The sequence below is a fragment of the Chlamydotis macqueenii genome, chromosome 2 (assembly GCF_036417535.1).
Source record: "Chlamydotis macqueenii isolate bChlMac1 chromosome 2, bChlMac1.mat, whole genome shotgun sequence".
Classification (NCBI taxonomy): Eukaryota; Metazoa; Chordata; class Aves; order Otidiformes; family Otididae; genus Chlamydotis; species Chlamydotis macqueenii.
Window position 1 is genome coordinate 71299411 of NC_141557.1, and position 6000 is coordinate 71305410.

Sequence of the window (6000 nt, forward strand, 5' to 3'; positions counted from 1 at the left end):
ATCAGCCAATGGATTGAATCATATGTAGTTCACTCCTGAGTTGAGAAGCTTCCGATGTTTCAAGGGTGTGGAATTTGAGATTTACAAACATTGCCCAGTAGGTGTCAGTGCAAGCCTGAGAAGGAAAGTTAAAAAGCCTGATTTTATATGAGTTGTAGAATATAAGTGCTTATGTTCAGTTGTAATACAGTATTTTGTATAAGTACACGACATTTTGTGGATTAAACCAAATGCTTTCAAATAAAAAATGGCACTACTTAGCAGCAGCATTTTGCCCCATTAGTCCTCCAAAAACTTCCAACAGGTCACTCTTAAAATTATTTGTGTAGGGTGTGCTGATCTGAAGAATATTGTCCACAATACTCATCGGTTCTAATTAAGATTTATTATAGTTTGTAGTTAGACTCAGTGTCAGAAATTAATAACTTCAAGAGCTGCATTCTTACACTGCTTTCCAGGTTTTATGAAGGTTCAAAGCGAAAGTTTATGCTTATGGACAAAAATCATGCCATAATTAATGAAAAAATGGGGACTTCTGAAAAAAATTTGTGAACAAAATTATCATACCACACACATTTAAACAAATCAATTATTTTAATTGTTGTAATTAAATGAACTTTTTAAAGTAGTAAAGCTACGGTATGCTCAGTGCTGTTAGTCCAGCTTATGGTCTGTGTGTCAAGATACAGCAGAATCGGCAAGAAAATGGGAGTGCAGCTGCTGTAGTAGAATTCTAATGGGTAACACAACTTTCATAGATAGTTCAGTCTTAAGATTGTTCTGAAATTCCAAATAACATAGGCATTTAAAAGAGAAGGGAGAAGTCCAAAAGACTTAAATCTATTTTGGTGCAATTAACAAAGGGAGTTTTTATAAAATATTAATTTCAACCCGTAGAAATGCAGTTCTCTCTGTATATGTACAGTTCTCTCTCAGTTGTGAAGCGTGTACAGTATTACATGCAATACCTTTGCAGTTTTGTAGGTGATAGTTTTATATATATAGTAAGGAGCAAAGTAGAAATAAATTTATTCAAGACAATGGTGGGCATTAGAAAGAAGAAAGGCTTGCAGAAGTGCTGCTAGGGCTTAAAGCTGTAGCTTTGAAAGTCAGGGGCTCAGATCTGTGCTTTCTAGCTAGGAATCTAGCCAAGATATCCACCTAGGTTTCAGGTTGCCTTCTTAAATTCTTTATCTAGGCTAAATAAGGGCATGGTTCAGATTTTTATTTAACATAATTTTATAGACAGTGAAGAAAAAGCTGACCTTTTCAATATGAGTTTTCAAGACAATTGCGCTGAAGGATGGATGATACTGTATTTTAAAACTGTAATTTAAAATAAAACCTTGCATTTCCTCAGTCTTCTCTGCTAATGGCTTAATGGGTGGATACAAGGAGACCTGCAACTGAGTGTCGTTTTTTTAACAGACATTGCATTTAACTTGATGTAATGGAATTTAGTGAGAACCAAGGCACTATTTATGGCTTTCGCCTGTTACTCATTACTAACATTTTGAGATGGACATAATCTATAAATTCATCCAGCATTTCATGACATATGGTCCCTATATTCTGTAATCCAGAGAAAAACAACTTTTGTTCCTGCCACAGCAAACACTGCAGGACCTGGATAAGCATTTTTAGTTGTCTTTGAGTTAATTATAAGATAAATTTGCAAGCTTGCTTTGCAAAGCTTGTGGGGTGGTGCCTTGCCAGTGGTGTGCCAAGATGGGATATGCAAAAATGCCTCTTGCTGTAATGTGTTCTAGAATATGCACAGCACTTTTCAGTAGCTTTAGCTTCTGGAAGTTAGTTCCGGATTGCTTGAGGTCATAGGAAGTCCTTTATGAGTGGACCCAAGTTTGTCCTTTCCAGATGTTTTTAGCCTTCAATAAAGAAATTCCGGTTCCTGAAAATCGCCTCTCCAGATGGCTCTAAATCAGTTCCATGTTTACTGTGTCACCTAGAAAGCTTCTAATCTGAATTACATAAATGGGAAGTACTGTGCATCCCTCCAATGTACTGATTTGAAAGAAAATCGAGCAGAATTCAGAAAATTTAATATTTACTAAACAATCTTGAGAAGCCTGACTTAGAATTACACTAGTACACCTGGTTAGCAGTTTGACTTCAAACAACTAATTAGCATTTGGAATCCTAAGGAGGAATTATCCTTTAAACTATCAAGGTCTAAATGGTTCAAAAAATTCTTCAGAATAAGCAGCTGGCAATACATCGCAACAGTGGAAAAGTTTTCTGGAATCAAGAAACACTGAGAGGTAGTAGGACTTTGAAATTTGTGTCCTGAGCAAGTTTAGAGGCGCTTATTGTATTAGGCAAATATGTATAATTCATTGTCTGGAATGCCCTGAGTGCAGAATACAAATGCTGCACAGATACCTACTTTAGGACAGTACCTTTCTCTCATTTTGTGTAAGACTTTTTGTGTATCTGTGTATACAGGAGAAGTGGGTCCGAACACAGGCTGCCATTTCTAGCTGTAGATAAACAAAAAATATATAAAAATGAGGGGTGACCAGGATGTCTTGTGAGTTGAATTTTTTTTGCAGCTGCAACTTGCAGGTGGTACAGCAAATGCAATTTCCTTTAAAACATCCATGAACAGATAGAATTTTATGTAATATGGCTGTTTAATTATTGGCTTTTTGTTTCTTAGCCAGATGTGAAGTAGGGAGGAAGTGGATGGTGCAGCCCACTACATCGGGTTGCTGTAGGATGGCCGTTGGTCTTTGTCACTACGGTGGCAGTCACCATCACCACAGGATCACAAAACACAGAATCTTTCTTCAGTTTGGTTTTAGAGGATGCAAGTCCTAGAGAAGCGTGTCGTGGACAAACTGGAGCATGAAAAGTCATAGCAGAGTTTCTGTGCACTGCCTCTTTGTCCTCTGCAGCCTCTCCTGAAGAAGAAATAGTTGTTCCCTCTTTACTCTTTTTATAGGCCCAATTTTACTTTTATCAAAAATTAAGTTGAAATTCAAACACTGAGTTGAATTTTTGCCATTATGTTCAGTCGAAATAGAGTAAGAGACTCCAACTGAGCCGCTGTTGTTAGGAGTTTCAGTGCTGATTATATTTTGCCTGTCAACACGGAACTGGACTAAGACCGCATACCTCTGCAAGGAGGTTATCCAGCAGCTATTGTATTAGTGCTACTGTAGGTCATTGCCTCAGCATGCTCCCCTTGAAACAGCTGCCATAAAGAGAAACTTCAGCTGAAAACTATTTCCAAATAATTTTCACACGGTAAGAAATTACTCTTCATATATGATATGATTTCCACGTGCACCTTCCTTGTGCTTTCAAGTTCCCAGACTACTTTGTCCCACAGAATCCAATAAAAAAGTGTAATTTCTCCCTAGGGTCTTTTCTGGCCATGTTTGATATCACTTAACATAATGAGCTTTTACTCCCACATCATAAAGGGTTTTGTTTTAGATTTCTTTTTTTTTTCTTCTTCTTCAACAAAGTGTTGCTTACATCCCTTCTAAAGAATGCTCTTAGTTATGTGAAATGTGGACACGTTGTCTGGGCCAACCTCTTATCTACACCAGATTCAAAAAGTCTGGTGCAGTACAGTGGCTTAGACTGCATGCTTTTGTTGTGTTTTGTTTCTTTTAAAAATATATATGTATGTGTCTTGTTAAAAAACATTGCTGCCCCCGTCTAGGAACAATGCAACACTCACATCATTTCCTGAAAGAATAGAGTTGGAAGGCAATTATCTACTCACCAAACAGGCTAAAACAACAGTTCCTGATATTCTTCTCAAATATTTCAACTTCCCAGGAATCCGGAAAAAATAATTCCATGAGACGGTGTTATGAATGAAGGTATGACATTTGAGTTTCCTTTGCTTGGCATCAGACATCCAGAGGTAATAAATTACTGTGCACTTGGCACTGCTGGGAGTGGGGTCTGGCTGTGGCAATTTGTTTTTCTTCAGAGCAGGAACAATGAAGTGCTTTTACATCCTCCTTTGTCCTGTGACAGGCATGGCTTCTTTCTTAATGGGCTTTCAGCAGCAATCACATGAATTACGTGTAGAAGAAACAGGAACCTGACAGCAAAATACCTTGAACCAAATTTATTTAGAGATAGGAAAGTATAATAAAGGTTTTTTTTCCATTTTACCTCTGTGAAATAAAGCCAGTAACACAGTCTGAGAACTGCGCTGTAACAGGAAAATAAATGGGAAAAATGAGTAGTGAAAAAAACATCTTTACTTCTTTCTCTTCTATCACAAGGAAAGCAATTTTTACCAGCCTCATCCTGGTCCCCTTTCTGTCACTCTGAAATGAGTAGATACATCTGCTGTCTGTATTCATTGTAAGCATTTTTTTTGTTAGTGCAAAGGAAAGAAGAGTGAATATACCAAAGAGAATTCAAATACTGTTTTTGCAGATTCTATGTCAAATGTAATTTTCAATTTACTCATTAGTTCATGTTTGAATAGTTCTTAGATGGGATTATAAATTTGGATCGTATGATAGATATTGCATAGGCACATAGAAAAGAGAAATGCAGCTCCTGGGGAAAAGAGTTGAAGCTCTTGATCTTTAAATAACTCACTTTAAGTATTTAATAAGCAAGCAGGTGGAAAATACTTCTGAAGAAGCGTGTGTTTGGATCCAAAGTGAAGAATTTTAGCAAGGTGGCATGGGTAACCTTGCACTATTAAGTGTGCAAAGTCATTGCAAGAAAACAGCAAATCAATGCAGATCAAAAATTAAATACTGTTAATACTATTAAACCAGTTCTTAATTGAACCTACTCTCATTCTTGCTTCTGGATGAAGTTTGAAGAAAATACTCAAAAATGGGAAATACATAAATTATATTAAATTGATTAAGAAAATAGATAGTTCTGATTTAATGAGAAGATATGCGTATCATATAGCTTTTCTAAGAGACGTTTTTCTTTTGTTACTTCTTTGACAGAACATGACTGAGTAGTCCTACCAGTTTCAGGGCCTAACTGTGAGCACTTGCCGCACACCAGCAGAGGTTGCGGAGTCTAGCTCTGTACTTGGCATCTTGAAGCGGATTCAGCATTTACAAAGGATGCACTTGGCCAGAAAGACCTAGACTCAGCAGAGGGGTTTGCATGTATCCACAGTGCATTCTGCTTGTGCAAGGGAAACAGAAGGATGAAATCCTGCTCTTGTAGAAATCTTTAGCAAAATTTCCATCAACTTCACTACAGCTAGAATTTAGCTAGCTTTTTTGGAATTGGTCATGTCTCTTTGAGGATGAATGCAAGCAGTTCCTTTTTTTAATAGCGATGCTGAACTGTGGTAAAGAAATGTGATTAATGTAATCACTATTCTCATACCACCTAACTTTCATGCCCATACTATTTTGATTTTTTTCAAATTAAATCTATTGTTTCAGGATTGTAATTTATCTACTTATTTCTGTTTTATGAAATAATGAAAAATGTGATGCTCTTTGCTGAATCGAGCGTTAATTAGTTCATCGCAATTCAACATCAGCTTTTGCTGAGCATTTAAAATTGCTGGGCATCTCATCAATAATGAGGTCAAATGCCTTTAGCATATTTCATGGCTCATAATATGCCTTGTGAACATCAGGCTGTGCTGGTACTGCCTGTAAAGCGTGGACAGTAAGACTACCAAAATGTCACAACAGGCTTACTGGTTTTGTGGTAGTGCAGTGACTTTTAAATGAACCAAAAACCAATAAAGTTTAAATTTAATTTGTTGTTAAATAGATCTTTCTTGTCCTACCTGCCAGCTCTGGATGCATAAACAAGAATACATGAAGGTGAATTTCTTATTTTCATTTTGCTTTCTGTACTCTTGCTTATGGAAAAGAGGTGATATGCTAATAGTTTCCATGGTTGTTTTGGTGGAACCCAACAGGTTTCAGCCCCCATCCTCTTCAAATGGCCTCATAGTTGCAACTAGTGATAGGATTCAAGCCTGCCGTAGGACTTGATGCTCTGCTTTTCACAGGT